The sequence below is a fragment of the Petaurus breviceps genome, unplaced genomic scaffold (assembly GCF_028583685.1).
Source record: "Petaurus breviceps papuanus isolate PSGF00001 unplaced genomic scaffold, PetGlider_PUasm1.0 90625, whole genome shotgun sequence".
NCBI lineage: Eukaryota > Metazoa > Chordata > Mammalia > Diprotodontia > Petauridae > Petaurus > Petaurus breviceps.
Genome location: NW_027187289.1, coordinates 1,579,523 through 1,600,358, shown reverse-complemented (window position 1 = coordinate 1,600,358; position 20,836 = coordinate 1,579,523). Strand labels below are relative to the sequence as shown.

General features: G+C 37.7%; 1 protein-coding gene and 1 pseudogene across 3 annotated transcripts in view; one reads left to right on the top strand and one right to left on the bottom strand.

Annotated features, from left to right (window-relative positions):
- The window catches only part of FARP1 (FERM, ARH/RhoGEF and pleckstrin domain protein 1), a 334,579-nt gene that overhangs the window by 174,726 nt on the left and 139,017 nt on the right, over positions 1–20,836 (bottom strand). The window lies entirely within an intron of this gene.
- On the top strand, positions 18,371–20,836 carry LOC138143008 (COP9 signalosome complex subunit 7b pseudogene; annotated as a pseudogene).

The following is a 20,836-nucleotide window of genomic DNA, read 5'->3' as shown; positions in this document are numbered from 1 at the left end:
GTGCCTGGAACATAGTAAACATTTAATATGTGATTGTTAGTTTATTGACTTCTAGTCATGAGAAACAGTCTGTCCTAGGGCATCGAGACAGGAGAAGGGATGCTGAGGGTAAAGACTAGTAAGGAGTATAGTTTGATTAGAATATAGATGACATGTAGGGGTACAATATATGATACATCTGAAAGATGAAGGAGTTCTCTGTAGTACAAAGGTTCTTCTAAAAAGGTATGGATTATTAGCAATGCCATAATCTAAAGCACTGCTTTGAGGTGAGGAAAGGCATCATGATAAAGTACTGCAAGGAAAGGGAATGTTAGCCTCTTTTTATTAGTAGTTTTTAGTCTTAAGATCATAAGGTCACAGGATCATAGATTTAGAGCTCACAGAGGTTAAATGATTTGCCCATGGTCATACAGCAAGTAAGAGTAAAAGGCAGAATATGAATATATATCTTCCTGCCTCTAAGTTCAGTACTTTATTCACTTACTCCCATATTAGTTTAGACCTTTCAGTCTTGTCTGACTCTATGACTCCTTTTGGGGTTTTCTTGGCAAAGATACTGAAGTGGTTTGCCATTTCCTTCTCCAACTCATTTTATAGATGAGGAAACGGAGGCAAAAGTGGTTAAGTAACTTGCCCAGAGTCACACAGTGAGTAAGTGTCTGAGTCCAGATTCTCATCTTAAAGGCTCTTAAATGGCAAGAGGAACTTGAAAAATTTTGTAATTCTAAGAGCCCAACCTAAAAAGATTCCCAGTGAACATCAAAATCAAATAGCATTTATTCCATGTTTCCACACACAACCCAGGTACTATATAGTAGCTTAATTTGCTTCCTCCAAATTCCCATATATAGAATTAAATTACTTAGGTGATTTTTAGGACTGATAACTCTGGACCCTGGTGAGATCCCATACCCTACAGTGGCCCAGGATGGATCTACAAATAAAAAGAGGTCTTCCCCAAATTAGAGGGAATTGTCCTGACTGGCAAGACCTGATATCATTACTCATTATCATCTGAGATCAACAGTTTAGAATCAGAACCAGTACAATCCTTCCCTTTTACTGACGTAGAAACTGGGGTTCAAAGAGATTAAGTGTTTTGCCAAAGGCCATACATATAGACAGTAAATGACAGTCAGGATTTGAATTCTGGTCCTAAGACTCCAAAGCCAAAGCTCCTTCAATTGCACCTCCTGCTTTGAGCATTCATTTAAGATACATTCATGAAAAACCAATCAAATGGCACGGTACAAGTAGTCTAGTGGAGGATATAGAAAGAAAGTAAGTCACAGTCTTGGCCTCAATACATCACCACTTGGTAGTGGGAAGCCTTTGGTTCAGAGCCTTGGGATCTAAAGGGGGTAATTGTTTTCTTTAGCCTAAGGGTAAACTCAATGAATGCCTAATTTAGATAGAAGTCAATGCAGTTGTAGCATTTTGCAAAGAAGTTGGCTTTGGAAATGGGAAGACCTAGGTTCAGATCCCACCTGTGCACTTTTCTAGTTACATGACCAAAAGCAAGCCATTTAACCTGAAGGAGCACAGAATGGTGGAAAGGGACTGGCTTTGGAGTCAGAGGACTTGGGTTTGAAACCCATCCCTGTCATTTTACTAACTGGGTGGTCTTGGGCAAATCACTTCAGGTATCAATACCCCAGTTTCCTCATCTGTCAAGTGAGAAGGTTGGACTAAATGAGTTGGGGAGTTTTTTCCAGCTCCAAACCTATAAGCCTCCAAATATCTGAGATCCAATTTTATCTGTAAAATGATCCCTACATCATAAGGTAGCTGTCAAACTCAAAAGAACTAAGATATGTAAGAATAAAACAAAACTCTATACTCTTTAAAACACTAAATGTTAATTATTATTGTTGTTATTATGCCTAACACACAGGCACTACACACAATTAATAAATACTTTATGAAGAAAAGATTTAAGGTAACCAGGCTTACTAACAGCATACATACGACAATCAGAAACTCTCAAATACTCAGTTACAGCTAGTAATCATAACTGAAATCCATAAGAACTCATTTTATATTCAGCTTCAGCATTATCACATCTCTTCACTGCCTCAAAAAAAAAGAACAAGGAAGGAAGTAGAAAATTCAGTCCCAAAACAGGCACATTTCAACTACTCTGGCATTCTTATTCTCCATGATTAGTTCAGAGTTTAAAGAGTCATACAAACTAGGTTAGTCTCAGTATATGCAGAAAAAACGGATAGAAGAATGGTATCACTTATTAATAGGCAAGTTTGCTATGCACCATGTTCCCCAAAATGGGCTGGCTCAAATCACATTCATGCAACAAGAAGGAGGAGCAGCTAGGAACCAGGATTGTCTAGAAATGAATCAATCTCTGAAAGTTAACTCTATTTTTCATATCAGCAATAACTTTACCATTCAGGATCCACCTAAAGGTGGAGCCACATCTCCCAACACCATTTGTACAATGGGTGTGATGCATAATGAGTTTACTGAGGAAATTAACTTGAGAATCAAACAGCTGTTCTGTTTGAATTTAAATATGACACCTGATTAAACCTTACCATTCCATACAAAGCTTGACTACAGCCCTAATAGCTCCAGCTGTACTAAAATCCCCAAATACAAACTGTCACAATCAAAGGATGAGAAGGTTGTGAAGCTGTTCCCCTGGCCAGAAGATGCACTGTGAAGCTGTTCTCCTGGCCACATGATGTACTGCTTTACAGAATAATTAAACTATTTCCTCATTTGTGTCAGAACACCTGCAACAAAATTGCTTCATAGAAACAAACGCACAGATGACTTTGAAAGGTTCAAGTCCACAAAAATAAAAAGTTCATGGGCTTATTATTTTATTTGGAAACAATGTTAGAACACTATTGTATACTTCCCTAGGCAAGTGAATTAACTAGCTGCAAGTGATTAGCTGTAGTCTAGTTTCCAGTTAGTTGACTACATACTGTGCTATACCCCACCTGTAGTCCTCTCTCACAAAGCACTTTATGCAAAAAATGGAAAGAGCACAGGATCTGTAGTTCGGGTGACCTGAGTTCAAATTCTGACTTTTGTAACATTGGGCAAGTTTCTTCCATTTTCTGGGTCTCATTTTCCCCATTTGTAAATGGAACTGGATTAGGTGACCTCTGATGAACTTTCCATCTCTAAATTGATGATTTAAAAAATAATATAAATAACAAATGCAGGGGGCAGCTAGGTGGCACAGTGAATAGAGCACTGGCTCTGGAGTCAGGAGGAATTGAGTTCAAATCCAGCCTCAGACACTTAACACTTACTAGCTGTGTGACCCTGGGCAAGTCACTTAACCCCAATTGCCCTACCCCCCAAAAAGCAAAAAAAAAAAAAAAAATGCAACATGATACTCTAAACTTTGGGGAAAGCATTTAGTTTTTCTTTGAGTTTAAAACCAGGTTGCCAAGTATGAAACTTGAATTCTTGTTATCTCAATCAAAATATTAACATATAAAGGCACCAATATACCATTCCAATAAATTATATTCTACAACCATTTATTAAGTACCCACTACAATAGAAGGATACTAGAAACTAAAATAGATGGGGGGAAATGCATAAAAGTCTCTACCCTTAGGCATTTCTAATATAATATAAAGAAGAAATTGTTTCATGTTTAATTTTCATAGAATTTAGAGCCGAATCTTAGAAGTTATTTAGTCAAGCTCTTCATTTTATAGACAAGCAAACCGAGGCCCAAGGAATTTAAGATTCAACCAAGGTCACCTGAATAGCAAGCAACAAAGATGCAATCTGAAAGTCCTTTGAAAATAAATTCACTGCTTTTTCCAATATTATTTTTGCCAGAGAGAATCTGAGAAAATCTATTGCTTTGATCAAAATGCATGCACAAATACACATGCATATACACACACATGTATGTGAGTATGAATATGTATTTTAATGCTCTGTGAAGAATTTTAACCTGTGTTTTTCCTGGTGCCCCTCAAAAACTAGTCAATGCAAATTCAAGCTGCTATTCTTTTCTTTAGGAGGGCAGAGGAGAGATTTCATACAACTAGAGGGGGAATAAAAACTCAACATGGTTCCAGTCTTCAAAAGACAATCTTCTCTGGTACTGAGAAATTAACAAACAAGACCAATATCATAAATTCATTCTTCAAACTGACTCAACCAACTGACCAAATATAAATTTTTAAAAACATTTTCCATTGGGCACTACATTTTTATTTCATTTTTATCTGACCAAATTCAGTGCTTTCAAAAAATACCTGATAGTTCTGGATTTGAAAGGATTCAACTAAACAGGTAAATCTGATCAAGTTTTCTTAAAGTGGCATGTCTTTTAAATACCCTCCCACTAACTCAAGAGGAAAGTATTTGTACCAACCCATTGATTTCATTCATTTTTACTAATAACAGGGAAGTAGGTGTATGGGGAGAGGGAAGAATATAAAAAGAATTGGGCTAATCTAAGATTTTCATGAACTGAGAAGATTTTGCTATAGTGCTATGATTTTCATGGCTACTAAAGTAAAGAGAAAACAAAGAAAGAAATCTTTAAACCACAGTCCTTGCTGCCAACCAGACTTCATAGTGAGAAGGGCCACTGAAGAGTCCATCTGGTATAGCACCTTTATTTTACAGACAAAGAAAGTGAGGCCCAGGAAGGAATTCTGAGAGTATATAAAAATGTATATGACTAGAAATGTCATTAAGATACTAATTCATATGAGTTAATAAATCGATTCCTTTATCCCTTGTGTTTTAGTAAACTTTTAATAAACCTTTCTATAATCATATATTTCAATATGAAAAAATATATTCAATTATAGCATGCACATAAAAGAAAATGAAGGTAAATTTCAATAGGATAATAATTATTTACCAAATATTTCTTGCATCCCCCCAATTAGCTTCTTGTCTTCCCCTAAGGGTTACACATAACCCAGGCTGGGAATCCCTACATTAAGTTTAGCTACTTTACATATCAAATGACATTCTCAGGTTTGGAATCTTCTATGTCATTCAGACTTGGAACCTCCCTACTTCAGTTTTCCCCTATTTAAAATATCGTATATTTGCAAATGATGTTGCACTACCCCAGAAATGCCCTTACTGTGAATTCACGTGGTAACTTAAGGGTCCTTTTGAACTCAACAGACAAACAATGGTATATTAAAAGAACAAATTGTACAAACAAGCCACTGAGGTCAATTAAGGCAAACACAAAATCACAGATATCTCATTCTACACTTAGAGATAATTTCCTAGCGAGATTACACTTCCAGGTCACTTTCCTCCTCACAGAGGAATTGAAACATTGTATAGTACAACTGAACTTGCCATAAAAATCAGTCACATACACTGAAAAATCTCAAACCTGCCAAAATCTGTGACTCCAATTCACTGTACTGGAAGTAATGCTGGGGTAGAGGGACACATAAATCTACTGTTCAGTTTGGTAATCAGTTACAGTGACATCATTAACTCTTACACATGAAACCTTTACTAAACAAGAAGGCAAAATAAAGAATAATTGTAGCATTTACCAAATATAAGGCAAAAGTGGGAATTATAAATCTGGGTTACATTCTTCAACCAATACACACTCTCCAACCAACACCTTTGTATGATCACTTGTAGAAACCTAGTAGCAAGGCACACCAGTAGGTAAATCCATGTTCCTGGGCGGTGGGGGGAGTCATGACTTTAGACTACAGGCCTGAATGTCTGTGTTCTGATTACAGAACAGTCTGCACCATATGGCACCTGCCATATAGGACTGCTTCTCTTCTGAACTTCAATTTTCTGCCACTGAAGCAGTGTTGGGGTCTTTTAGCTAACAATAGCTTTACTATTGGGAATCTGAAAAACTTTCCAAATCTGTTCCTTTTGGCTAGGCAATAAGAAAAAAATGATACTCATTCAGCAAAAAGCAGTTGCCTTTAAGCCTGAGATCTGCTGATTAATTCAGGTTGGTTTTCTCTGTGGTCTTTGAAGGGTTGTCCCCTCTTGAGCCAAGAGAATTGCTTCAGGAAGGTTTCCCCCATTCAAACTATGTGTTGATGTTCGGTCATTCTTCAGTCATATCTGACTCTTTATGTCCCCTTTTGGGTTTTTTTTTTTAATGGCAGAGATACCAGAGTAGTTTGCCATTCTTTTTCCAGCTCATTTTACAGATAAGGAAATTGAGGCAAATGGGATTAAGTGACTTGCCCAAAAGTTATCAAGTCCTAGTAAGTGTGTGAGGTCACTTTTGAATGCAGGTCTTCCTGACTCCTGTCCCCTGCACTGCCTAGCTGCCTATCATTCAAACTACAGATGATGCTTGAAAGCAAAGCATCCCATCTCCCAACCAGCTCTTCACACAGCATAGGATACTGCTTTCTCAAATCAACTGGCCTCGATTAAAGCTTTTTCTCAAATCAGATCATCTCCCTGAATCAACCTACATTCTCTCTATCTTCAGTCAGCTGGTGTCAGCTGTGTTCAGATCCCATCAGCATCCCAGTTCTCCATGCTCTTGTATTCTGGTTTCAGATATCTGCTTCTCTATGCAACTTGCTTTCCCTCTCTGTTGTCAAGCGGACTTTTCATTTTTCCTATATATTCCTCAACCGCATGTATAGCTTCCATATATATATAGCAAATCACCTCTACCTTAGATTGAGAAACCCCAAATTTGTATGTCAGATATAATTAAAATAACTTTGTAAAACAGATACACAGTCCCAATACAGCTCCCCTCCCCCAGTTTCTCAGCATCAAACTTCCCAGTCCTAAAAACAATCACATGTAAATTAATTTTGGGTTTAAAAAAGTATCAGTGAATAGTTTTACTTCTGAGGGACATGCTTTTAGTTTGTTCTCAGAATTCTGTGTGTGTGTGTGCATGTGTGTGTGTGTACCCTCAAGTACTTTTTTCTGAAGGGCAGCTTTTCTGTGTTTCATACAAGTCTTTTTCTGTCCTGTTCAGTAAAAGAAATGGACATAAGGGGCAGTAGACTTTAAACACTAAACACTTATTCCTTCTTAACTATCCCAGTACTGAACATCTACTGATGCTCATTAAGTTCAAGCTCTGCTCCTTTCACAAGTTTTCCTTGACTACTTCCACTCACGGTGATTTTAAGAAACATGGTAGGCTGTTATAAAGAGCACTGAGCTGCAAAACGAAGCTGTTTGACGGGATGATCCTGAAGGTCCAATCCAGATCGCACAATTCAATACTTCTATGAATCTGTGAATGGGAGTCAAGAGATTTGGATTCTAGTTCCAGCTACATCATTTTAAAAAGTCACTTAATTTTTCTGGAACTCAGTTTCTAAGATACAAAATGAAGGAGTCAGACCAAAAGGTCTCTATGGTCCCTTTTCACTTTTATATTCTAGGAGAGCCTCTCCTCTCAATTTCTGCAAACACAAGCATTTAATTACATTGTCTTATATATTTGCCACTGCTTCCTATGCACTGATTTTTGTCTAATGAGTATATATATGCTCATGAAGTCAGAAACCAGTGCCTCAAACTCTTTTTTTAATCCCACAGAGAGCCTGTACGATAGTAGATGGTACAGTATTGAATGGATGACTACTTAAGTGACCTCCACACACTACACACATGCAGAAAAGAAAATAGGGCAGCTAGGTGGCACAGAGAATAGAGTACCCGCCCTGGAGTCAGGAGAACCTGAGTTCAAATCTGACCTCAGACACTTAACACTTACTAGCCGCGTGACCTTGGGCAAATCACTTAACCCCAATTGTCCTGCTTTACCCCCTCCAAAAAGAAAAAAAAAGAAAACAGATTTCTCAAAATGCTAGGTGCACAACAGAAGGAAATTTCCATGAACTTTAGAGACATTTGGCCACATTCATAGCGAATGAGTAGTTCATTTTTGAAGGCATACTTGTGACCCTTATCTATGGTTTCTCTAGTTCCAGACATGCTTTGGGGTAGAGGTTCCTCCCAACTCTAAGATTCTATGATCGTAGGTTATTAAAGAAAGAAATGCTGGCACTTGCCTACGAGTCAAGACAACTCATGTTCAAATCTAGCCTCTGACCTTTGCTGGCAGCATGCCCCTCTGCAAGTCACGGAACCCACCAGGAATCCAGGCAACCTACTGAAATAGAGGTTTTTAACATGGGATCCAGGAACTAATTTTTAAAATGTTTTGATGACTACATTTCAACATAGCTGGTTTCTTTTGTAATCCTGTGTTTTATTTTATGCACTTAAAAATGTTATTCTGAGATCATGTCCAGTTTGAATCTCCTGTTCTCTAGACTAAACATTCCACTTACTCCAACTGATCCTCCTGAGATATGGACTCAAGGACCTGATTCACCATCTTGGTGCTTCTCCTTTGAATGCTATCCAACTTAGCACTTTTCTTCTTGAATTGTGGTTCCCCAAAATAAATGCCTCCAGATGTGGTATGAACAGGGTAAAATATAGTGGGACTATATTGTCACTACTGAACTTGCTGTCCACTAAAATCCTCAAATCTTTCCCAAATGGCTCCTGATAATACCTCCCCAATCTTGCATTTGTGAAGTTATCCCTGTTGAATAAAATCCTACACAATTCTTAGCTTGCTATTCTCCTTTTCTGCCTTACCTTCATCTCACTTTTCCATACTTACCTTCTATGGGCTGGCCACAGTTACTTGATCAGCTCTACAATTAATCCCCTTAAATTTTATTGGCATCAGAGTCTCTGCAATTTCAGATCTTATTTTTGCATTAAAAAAATTAGTTAAAAATTACCAGGGTTCAGGTTAATTAGGTACCAGTTAAACAGGATTTTACTGTACTCTATTCATAAAAGTAGCCACATAACATGTTTCCTCTAGGGTCACTGATGGATCAGTTAATCTTAAACATCAGTGCCAAATATAAGTATATAGTTAACATAGTTCTACTCAAGGCAAATTACTGCCTAACTACTCATTTTCTTATTGTAGAATAAGACTTTATATCCCTTACTGCTATAGAAGAAAGACTGTTAAAATTAGGGATAAAGGAAGAAGATTTTACAAAACCTTCCTGTGGAAAATAACTAAAAGGCATTATAAAAAAAAAATAATAATTAGGCATGATTTTTTAAGCTGGGTCTTATAGATAGGCATTACCATGGTTTCAAGGTCTGGCTTATCAGTGTTTCTACTCTGTCATCCTCATGGCTACTCTATCCAGAAGTTTATCAAGCTCTGGTAAAACCAGATTATATAACCCAAACTCAAGAGAGACTGTTTAGTACCAGAAAAAGAACTGAAAAAAAAAATGGGAAAAAACCCTTCCATTAAACTGGAACACCTGTTTTAGTTGGTCAGAACATTTTCTTTTCAGTATGAAAATCTATTTCAGAAACTCAAATAAGATCCAAAGATTGTTTGGTGAATGTAGAACCTGAGCAAAGAAAATTTTTATCTGACTATATAAAAGTGCCTGTTAACCTAGAATTTTATTAAAAGAATATGCCAGCACCAGCCTATAGGGATCCACCTTTATTTGAGTATGATATGGTTGATCAGGAGGAAAAGTGAGGAAAATGGAAAGGATAAAAAGGCTGATGGCAACATAAAGGAGAAACTTTTTTCTTGTTCCTTCTCTGTAAGTTCCCATCTTCCTTCTTTGTACATTCATTACCACTCACTTTTCCTGACAGCATCATAATTAGTTTGGACTCTAATCTTTGGTTCTGGGTCCCTTTGCTTCCACACACCCCCTCCCCCATTTCACATTTTTAAATAAATGATTCTGAATTTTAAAGGGTTTTTCAGTCTTTCTACTTAAGATAGTAAAATTCTTTCATATGATTGCTATGATGGGAATGTTAGCCACTTCTGGGCATCCATGTTCCACTCCTGTTTTCACAAGCCTTAGTCAAGTTAGTAAATATTTACCTAGCATGCCTGATCAGGTTTAAGGAAAAAGTGATAAAACTCAATTTGCCTGCTGCTGGAATTAAGAGGTAGGAGGGAAGCAATTGGCTCCATTTAAATGCATCTGATAAACAAGACAATAAAATATCAATTGTGTAGGATGGAGTTAAGAAAAGTTTGGCAAAGTTTAGTGAAGAGACCTTTATTAAGAATTTTTTTTACCCATAATTCATAATCATTATGAAACACCTCCTCTAATCCCCATTTATTTTCTCAGGCATTGTTCCCTCTAAATTTAAAGGGTCTTCATGCATTTCTAAATGAAATCATCTTGTGCATTCAACAGTTTAATCTAAAAAGATGTAAGGTAGAAGCAAACAACTTGCAAACTCACCTGTGATGTTATACACAATAATTCTAACTCTAATTGCACCAGAAATATACCTAGTATTGGTACACATCAAAGCTGAGATTTGCAAATGCCTTCTACGTTCAAGAGGACACAGATTGTATAGTTTCAGATGAAAGACCTCTAAACTCTTCAATTGTCTTCCTTTGTCTGTAGTATTCAGGTTGACAGACTAACAGAAAACTGAATGGCTCCATTTTTTTTCTTTGTCTAACATTAAATCACTATTAATATATATCATTTTGCCTTCTTAGATGAAAAGAGGTCTTGGCAAATACATTTCCTTCCATGTAACAGTTTGCCCTCTTACAGAAAAAAAAAACTCAATGTCATAAATTTCTCATCTAGACCTCAATATGATTCTATATCTTTCCCCATTCTTTCCTTCTTCTATCCAGTATCAGAGGATAAGGGAATCTTTCATTTGCGCCCTGAATTCCTTCCCCTCCTATCTACAGCAGGTCCTTTCTACATTGAGCATTCCTTGTCTTTCTTACCTTCAATACTTCCTTACACTAACACAAACATACCTTGAGTCTCTCTAATCATAACAGCAACATAAAAACTTTGAATCTTCCCTTGACCCTGCTACTACTTCAAGTAAATATTTTACCATTCTTCTTTCCTTGAGTGCTGAAATTCTAGAAATAGTCTGATTCTATTTCCTCACCATCCACTTAACCCACTGTAACTTGGCTTCAATTTCCCACTGCTCTGCTGAAACAGTTCTCTATGACATCATCAATGAGCTCTTAATTTCCAGATCCAATAACCTCTGCACCGTCCTCATCCTCCTTGAACAGGTACAGCATGAGACACTGTTAACCCCCCCTTCACCTTGTGATACTCTCTTATCCTTTGGTTTCTTTGACACTGTCTCCCTTTACCTCTCTTACTAATCTATTTTGTTATTGTTGTTTACCTTCCTCTGCATGCTCCTTAAATACCCTAAGATTTTGTCCTTGGCCCTTTTCTCTTCTTCCCCAGAATCCTTATCTTCATCCCTATTCTTACTCACTCCCCTGGCTTCACTTACCACCTCTAAGCAACAATGTCTCCTAGACTTCCTGGCTTCCTTCAATTCTCAGCTCAAATGCTCTTATCTTCTGAAGGAAGTCTTTCTTATCTGTTCTCCCCATCCCACTTTACCCTTTGAGGTTATCCTCTGAGGTTACCTTCCATTATTTCAACCACATAGATCTTACATGTACATAGTTATATTTATGTGAATGTTGTCTCCTCCATAAGAATGTAAGACAGTGAGAAACAGACTCTGTTAATGCCTCTGTCTATACCCAGAGCTTAATAAAATATCTGGTACATAGTAAGCACTTAATAAATGCTTGTTGACTGCCTTCTGACTGGAGATGATGCCTCAGTCTACATATCCAACCCTAGATATGAGTTCCAGGACTAAATTTCAAAATTGGCTGCTGGACATTTCTACATGATTTTCAACCACTGACACCTCAAGCTCAATGTCTCTAATTAATCTTATCACCTTCTCCCACAATTTTGCCATATCCCCAAATTTGCCATTCTGCTCACCCTCCTAATGTCCTGAATTAAAAAACTTGAAATCATAATTGACTTTTCTCTCAACCTATCACTTCTGATTCTGCCCCCACAGTATCTTTCACTTTTGTCTCCTACTTTTCAATAACAACTCCACCACCTTAATCCAGGCCTTCATTATAATAATAGCCACTGAACAGGTCAGTCTGCTTCCTATTTCTCTCTTTCTCAAGTCATGAGGCATATGTAACTGTCACAAGTAAACCAATTAGTTTCCAAGTCTTTCACATCACTCCCCTACTTCAATACTTTACAATATCATGAATCATTTGTCCTCTCTGACCTCAGAATTCTCATCTAAAAAATGAGGATTATGGCCTAAATCATAGTCAAATGATACTTGCGTGGTTGGAAGTCGATTAAAACATAATTGGGAAATATTTAATGAAATAAATTAAAATACAATAAAACACAGATAAGGTTATATGTGGCTTTCTAGTCAATATGCACTCCCAGGGATCCTTATATAAGGTAAGGTTGAGTGGCCCTATTTCTTTTTGAGTTTGACACCAGCAGACTAGAAGACCTTTAAATCCCTTCTATTGTAGGTGTTATAGCTTTGATTTAAAATGACATTTCATAACTTTGATTGTACCACACTCTGCTTTGTTAAGAAGCACATAAGGGTAGGTCAGAAGTTTATAAGAAAAGTTTAATTACAACTTTGTTTCCTACTAAAAAACCATGTCTATATCTCTCCACTTAAGTTTAGAATATACTTAACCAAAGTATTTAGAGTATATATCTAAAGAAACCCTCATTATTTTCAACTATCTTTCAAATAAGGGTTTGTTTCCAAGTTTATTCCAAGATAAGTACTCTTCCAGAGAATATTGGGTGTAATTAGATCACATTGCATGAACTTTACCCAAGGGAGGAGTAGGCAGACTGGATGACCATAGTGGGTTGACGGAAACCAGGTCACTTAAGCACTGAAGGTTAGAGACCCTGGGAGTTGTTACCCAAGGAAGTAGCAACCAATCACCTGGCCCTGTGGAGACCAAAGAGAGAGGGGAGGAAGGGAAGTTCAGTTAGCTTCATAGGGGTATAAGTAGGATTATTCACTGAGTAGAAAATATTTATTTTTTTTAAGGATTTTAGGTTTTAGGATAAAGAATTTTGCTAAGCTGTCATGGACTTCAATTGTAGTAAAGAATACCCACTCTCAAAAACACCTGAATTCTTTGGCTAGCATTTGTCACATCACAATCTGGCTCTTATCTACCTTTCCAATTTCATTTCAGTCTTCATGACATCAACATTCCAGTTAACTGTATCTCTTCCCTCTTTGAATTCACAGAGAGAGAGACAGAGACAGACAGACAGAGAGAGAGAGAGAGAGAGAGAGAGAGAGAGAGAGAGAGAGAGAGAATGTTTCTCTATGTTTGAAATACTCCTTTTTGTCTCTCTGAATCTTTATCGGCCTTCAAAACTCATCTTAGGTACTACCTCCTGTCTGAAACTCCCTTGATTCCCCCATCCCCACCATATTTGCTAATATTCTCCCTTCTATTTTCTGCGTACTACACTTATCCATGCAATCTATCCTTCTTTCCTTTCTCTTGCTAAGCTCAGCACCAGCACCACGTCTGGTACGTAGTAGACACAAATTGCTGAAATTGTGAACAGAAGAAGCATCTATTAATATCCTATTAAGGGAGGGGCAGCTAGGTGGCACACTGAAAAGAACAATGACCCTGGAGCCAGGAGAACCTAATATGATAAAAGAAATGGACTATGGAGCAATAAAAAAAGGCAAGAAGAAAGATACCAATGTTCCTAACTGACCACTATCAGACACCTTTACAATGTTGTCTTGAAATCAAGACTAAAACATCTTGACATATCCATTGGAATGTGGCAATAAAAGCTTGGTGAAATACTGAACCATTCAAATAACACTGAGAAATAACTTTATAACAACAAAGGGCTAAACTGAAGAAATACCAAAAGAATTAAAAATTGAAAGGAAAAATTGATGAATACAAAGAGAGCAGTAAAAGCTGCTCAGAAAAAAAATGATAGAGGTGGAAGACTGAGAAAGCAGTGGGGGAAAAAAAAGATAACAAATTGTACCATTTTGTGTCTCCACATGAATACCACAGATTAAGGGAAAAACCATTGAATGAAACACTTCTTATTTGTAATGGAGTCATATGTCCTCATTAGATTTAATTGGATTATTATAATGCAGCTTCTCAAAGCCATTCTAGACATGAAGTAGCCACAGTCTTGGAGCAAAGTGAAACTATATCAAAGTTGTACATATATATTTTCAAATATTTTTAAATGAAAAGAAACAATTATTTTCTCATTCTGTGCACTAAATTGTTTGTACATACTTATCTGCAGGTTGTTTCTGCCACATGATGAACTCCTTGAAGGCAGGAACTGTCTTTTGCCTTTCTTTATAGCTCCAGCACTTAGTACAGTCCCTAGCACTGACTGAGATGGAAAGGTATCTGTTCAAGCTGTCTAGACTTTGGTGAATGGATGAATGTGATAGAGCATGGACTAGTCAGACACAGAAATCTGAGATAATAACTGATTGACTCATTCTAATTGCTTACCAGTCTTGGGAAATTTTTTTCTCCCTGGATCATTCCACCATTTTTGTTCATGAGGAATGTTTCAACATTATTGCTATCTCTATTGCAGTTCCCCAAACTGAATGAATTAATAAGGAAAGAGAGAAATTACAGGGTTCTGAAAATACTAAACAAATAAAATTCATTCAAATATTTTATAAAATGTAAGTTTTCCCACAAAGGCAGGTTTTTGGACAAAATAAAAGAACTAACAAGTCAGTTTTACTATTTACAATATTTGATCCCTCTCATTCCCCTTCTCCACCAAAGTATTAAAGAACTATGGTACTGGAGCAGCTAGGTGGCACAGAGAGTAAGAACGCAGGCCCCAGAGTCAGGAGGACCCAGGATCGGTTCTGGCCTCAGATACTTAACACCCACACAAAAAAACTGGCCATGTAACCTTGGGCAAGTTATTTAACTCCAATTGCTTTAAAAAAAAAAAGAGTATGGTACTGTCCTTATGCATATAATATCTGTATGCCCTGACAAGGGATGATACCACTACCATGTAACATTTCTAAAGATGTCATGTTGTCTTTTTTATTTTCTTTTTTTTTTTTATCGTGAACAAGCAACAAAAAATGTTTTTTCCTATTTCCTATAACAAGTGTGACCCAGAGCCATGGCAATAGCACAGACCAAAGGCAAATGCAAATGAATATTATTAAAGAAAGTAATCCCTAGTCAAGTAGACTATTCAAATAGCAACTAGCTATTTTCAGTGCTTTTTTTAATTGAAAAGCATTTACAAATTATAGATTCTACAGCTATCAAGGACCTTAGGCATCATCTAGTCTAATCAGCTCATGAGCCAGAATGAAACATGTCCAGCATAGCTATTTCCAGGTGGATACTGACCTGATCATGCTACAAAATATCTTTAATACATCATTATTATGAGTGAAATTGAAGATTATCAGTTTTAAGAAATTAATTTAAGTATACCCTTTCCTCCAGAAATATAGTTTAATAATCTCTTCTCAGTCACTCTCCCACATGCCCATAATGTATGTGTTCTCAATTACCTCAACTTCTAACACAGAGTTCCTACATAAAAGATGGTAGCTAACTCTAATTCTTCTTATCACATGTAATTCATACTACTACTACTACTACTACTACTACTACTACTAGTACTACCACTACTACTATTTGCTTTATCTTGAGAGAAATGTTTTTCTATTGTTTGTGACACCATAATTACAGTATGGGAGAGGAAAATCAGATGAATGAGCCTAGTTCAAGAAGGAAATCACGTGTTTATTATTTAATCACAAATAGGAAATTGGTAAGCAAAGGAACAATATTAAATTGGTGGTCTATGCTTCATCAAAATAAAAAATCATCAAAAAGACATAAAAAATTACCTTCCCACAAATCTTTGGCATAGTTATTTTTGGATTTCTGAGACAAATTTCTGTGTATAGGTAACCCCTAGTAAGCCTGATAACAAAATCAAGGAAAAGGGGGGGGGGGTAAAAAAAGAAAAACTCTAAGCATCTGACCTAAGTTCTCTAACAAAATTCTCCTAAGAATTTCATATACATTAGGATTCAAAGTTACTCTTGGAGGAAATTCAAGGGACTACATAAGCATTGCTTATCAGTCTTGGAATATCTTTTTCTCCCTGGATCATTCTACCATTTTTGTTCATGAGAAATGTTTCAACATTATTGCTATCTCTACATTATGCCATCTATAAGCACTTGGGCTGTTCGGTGCCAAATTCTTTAGATCTTAATCCCCAAAGTCTATGTTCCAATAATGGGGAAAAAAGAGTCAGCAGATGGCAAAACAGAACCATTCAAAGAAAGTGTTAATGGTCTTAGGATATTACCATAACCAAGGCAATTAGGTTAAATTGGCTCACCAGGGTTTACTATGTATTTCAGCACAGTGCCTGGTTTCAACAAAATAGTTCAGTTTCTAAACCATATCAGACCCGTAGTCCTACTCCATGAGTCACTTCTGCATAAACCCAAGATTTTAGAGTTCGAGGCATGTAGAGAAGTGTGACAATAACCACTGAGTCTTAATTCCTTCATCAGTAAAATAAGACTGTTGAATTAGACAATGTCTAATGTACTTGGCAGTTCATAAAGTCTATGATTCTGTCATCTTGGGATGCTTCCTGAGGGTTCCATACTGCAGCAAATCTCAGCTTATCTAAGAAAGGGACCCTCAGATCAGAGGATTATAGAGGTTAGGAAGAACTGTAAAGATCATACCTTCACACGCAACGACCCAGCTATCATTTTTTAAATTATGACAGAGTACATATACGAGTGTGAAATTTAACGCATGAAATATATTTTTGTTTGGCTGATACTATGCATTTTCTATAAGGAAAAATTATAATTTTGTCTCAATAGATCTTTATGTTAAGTGCTGACAGTCCCAGAGGCCAGGTTCTCTACGAGGGCATCTGCTTATCTAGAAAGGATTAGGCTAACCTGCTTAACCTCCAAGATACTAAATCTACTTCTCTTAGGAATTGAGTTTAAGACACAAAAAGCAGGTTTTTTTCCATATTCGTTGACTTAAAATTTCAAATATAACATTAACATTTTATAGTTTGTTGACAATAAAAAGAGCCTTTATGGAAACGCCATTTGGACAATCATTTAATATGAAAAAAAAAAAAAGAATTACTCTTTTGAGCTAGACAGTTCCTATGTCCTTAATTCAAAACATCATGCTGTGTGTGGAATTGCAGGAGCCTCAGATCAGTCAATGCATGATGCTGAGTACCATATGGGCAGGGATAAAGAGAAATTTTTAATTGTAGAGATAACCTTCTGGAATTTCCTCAACTGTACTTAATTTAATGGAAACACCTTGCTGTATTCAAAATAACAAAGCTATATTCTTCTTATTTTATTTTTAGGATGTTTGGACTTAAGCACACATGCATGCACTGTTTCCCCCCCACCACCACCACACACACACACACAGTCTTGGCATATGGTCTGAGACTGTCACTAGATTCAATATGTTCCCTCTGATTTTTGGCATGGGATTAATGCATTTTACTACTAAAGTACATTCTACTTAGGATCTATTACAGAGCTAGCTGACAGATGACTGTGTATTTGAGTACAGTATATTCCAAATATTAACAAGTTATAAAATAAAATATCATCCCACTGAATCAGACTGATCATGCACTTAGAAGGCCCTGGACAGCTGCTCTTGCACACACAGAAAGAGAACTGATGACATTCTATGGAACTATTTATACCTTCCTGGGGCTCAGCCCCAAGGAATAAGGTACAGTTTTGCTTTCTGGTTGTTTTTGTTTTTTTTAGTCCAGTAGTTGTAACTGTTTAGTTTATGGGCTGAATGAAAACCAAACTGGTTTATTATCTGGGAAGTAGGGTGTGAAAATTTAATATGCTGATGAGAGGCAAAATGGTTTAATGAATAGAGGGTCATTCTGGGAGTCCTAGGACCAGCTTAAGTTTTTTAAATTCTCAATGTTCCAGGCAATAAAGACCAGAAGTTTCCAAATAGCAACAGATCTGCACTGGTAGAGAAATAGGAGTTACCTACACAGATAAAATTACTTAAGGTTCATTTACTACCCTGCCTCCATGCCCTTAAAAAAAAGCATACTACATATAAGTATATTTACTACATATTTACTACATAATACATACTAACCTACCAGTCTGGAACCTAAAGCTGAAACATGAACAACTAAAATGACTACAAAAAGAGGAGTCTGTAATGAAAATAGAAAGAGGGGCTTGCTTCATGGAAGTCCTTCCCCTTACATTCTTTAATGCATGTGAATGTGTAGTTTCTGTACACAGTAATGGCTCCTCTACAATCCAATAAGCTATAGCAGACAATAATGGCTTCTTTTAAATCAAAGCTGTTTATTTAACTGGTATAGGGAGCTTCAGACAAAGAACTATGCTGGCAGCCAATGAAGGTTGGCACCTGCTATAAGATAGCACATAAGAAAACTTTTCTCCCATACTGACTTCTTTGTGACGAGTAATTTGCCTTTTTAATTGTATTTCTGATGGGGGTGGGGGCATTTTTAGCACTTAGTCTATGCCAAGTACTGAGCTAAGAGCCTCACAAATATTATCTCATTTGATCACAACTGAGAGTTGGTGGTATACTTTTCTCCCAAACTGGCTGGGCCTGGGATATTTGGCCTCACCTAGCATACAGGAAAATAACCTTCAGAAATAAGCCTAGGAGACCATGTGACAACCAGTCCGGAGGTACCTGGTATCTGACCCATGGAGAAGCACAGGAGACAGTCTCGGTGGCAAACAGAAACCCTCCGGGAAACTCCTAGAATGATTTTATTAGCCAGACGTCAATAGCTTAGCCCTCACTGCTCTTGTAAGTCAAAGCCTGCAGGCTTCTGAAGTATACCTGTTTGGAGAGGTGCTCAAGTGAAACAATGAACAGAAACTTGCAGAAGGTGTCACCGCTGCTTATGTCTACTGGATGAGCCTGCTTGCCTATGGAACAATAGAGAGAGCCTGTCTCAACTAACCATGGCCCAGAAGAACAAGCTCAATCACCTCAGGACCGCAAGCTTCCTCAGAGTAGCTGAAGAGTCCCAAGATGCAGAATCTTTAGAAGCTAAAAGATTCCATCACTGAAGCTATCCACACAGAAATCATTTAAGGCAAGCTGGACCAGTGCAACCAGCTGCCTGAGGTGGACTTGTGTTTACTGACCAAGATGTTCAAAGGAAGGACATTGAAAATTCTGTCACAACCTTGCAGGAATGGCGTGACAGAAGTGAAGCAGTTCTGATGAGGATTGAGCAACAGGTCCTGAGAGCCTCCCAACAGAAGGATAACTTCAGTTGGACTCAGCAGCAGGTGGAGGCCAAGGTCACTAACATCAAGAAAACATTAAAGCTACAGCAGTAGCTTTTAAAAATCAGCTCTAGAGACTAAGCAGCAGCTGGCAGAGCCAGAGTGCCCCTCTCCTGCTGAACAATGGGAGCCCACTAAGAAGATGTCCAAAGTGAAAGGTCTGGTCTCCAGCTGCCACTGGGCAGGCTGGGGCAGCAGGCACTCAATGGCTGTGGGAGGGGGAAGAGCTGGGACTATTCTACTCTCAGTGAATCTACTCTCAGGCAATTCCAAGTCTCTCATTCTTTCAATGACTTCCCCCTACCCGACTGGTATGGTTCTAGCTAACCAATATTCTCATTTCCAGCTGTCCCCTTAAGATGCAGAGACTCCATTGATGCCAACTGTTAACGTCCCTCCTTTCTATGCCAAATGTTCCACTGATACATGTCCTACCACAGTACCAAAAGTGGTATAGGGAATCTCTAGCCAGTAATCAACAAGACAGGAGTCTTTTTTTTTTTTTTTTTTTGGCAATGCTGCATCAAGAAACAAAGAGATGTGTTCTGGGCTGTGTTCACTAAAACAAGGGGTTTCTTGCCTGCTAAGCCATTGTTTGTGACTCTTACTGGTGGGAAAAAAATGATTGGGGAGATGACTAAGCCCAAACAGAATGGTGCTGTGTGTATCTGCTCCTGCTCTGTATGGTACTGGGAGGCAGAAACTGTATCTCTAGGTCATATATTCCCCCCTGGCCTTCTTACCCTGCAACCTCCTTCATCTAGCACAAGGCATCAACTGTTCTCACCAGGGCAATCTGTAAATACCTCCTTCTCCTGAGATCTTCAAATTCCAAGGGAATCTCTCCTTGGTATGGAGAGTAATGCTGGGGATTCCCATCTGAAGGATTTGCTGCTGTGCCCCAGCCTTCTTGCTTCTCCCCACTTGACAGCTGGTCCAGAGCCCTTTTATGGTAACATTCTGGCAAAGGAAATGAACTTGACTGGCATTTCTGAACTTGGACTGTTTGGGGCTGTGTTTTGCATTTTTCTTTGGTTCAGGTTTTAATTCTAAAACATCTTAACAATTTATAGAATCATAGATTTAGAACCAGAAGGGACCTTGGTGGTCGTTTAACCCAACCCTCATTCTACTGATGAGAAAACTGAGGCCCATAGAGGTTAAATAACAATATCAAGATCACACAGCTATTTAATGATGGAACAGGGATTTGAATCCAGCAGGCCTTTGAACTCCAAATTCAGTTTTCTTTTCTCTAAAAACACTGATGCAAATGAAAGGTGAGGGAATCTGTTCAAATATCGTACCAATCAGGTCTGGGGTATCCTTAGCTCTGCCACCATCAGTATGACTTTGATGAGCCCAGGAGTTGATGGCATTGTGTTCACTCTAAAATGCCATCACACAACATTCAAAAAAATAAATTTAAGTTATATTACCTCTAAAAGATCATCTAATAATATTTCGCGCTTGGGGCCTGTAATGCAAATGTAAATTTTAAAGATCTTCCCTGCCCCTAGGCTAAAGTGCACCA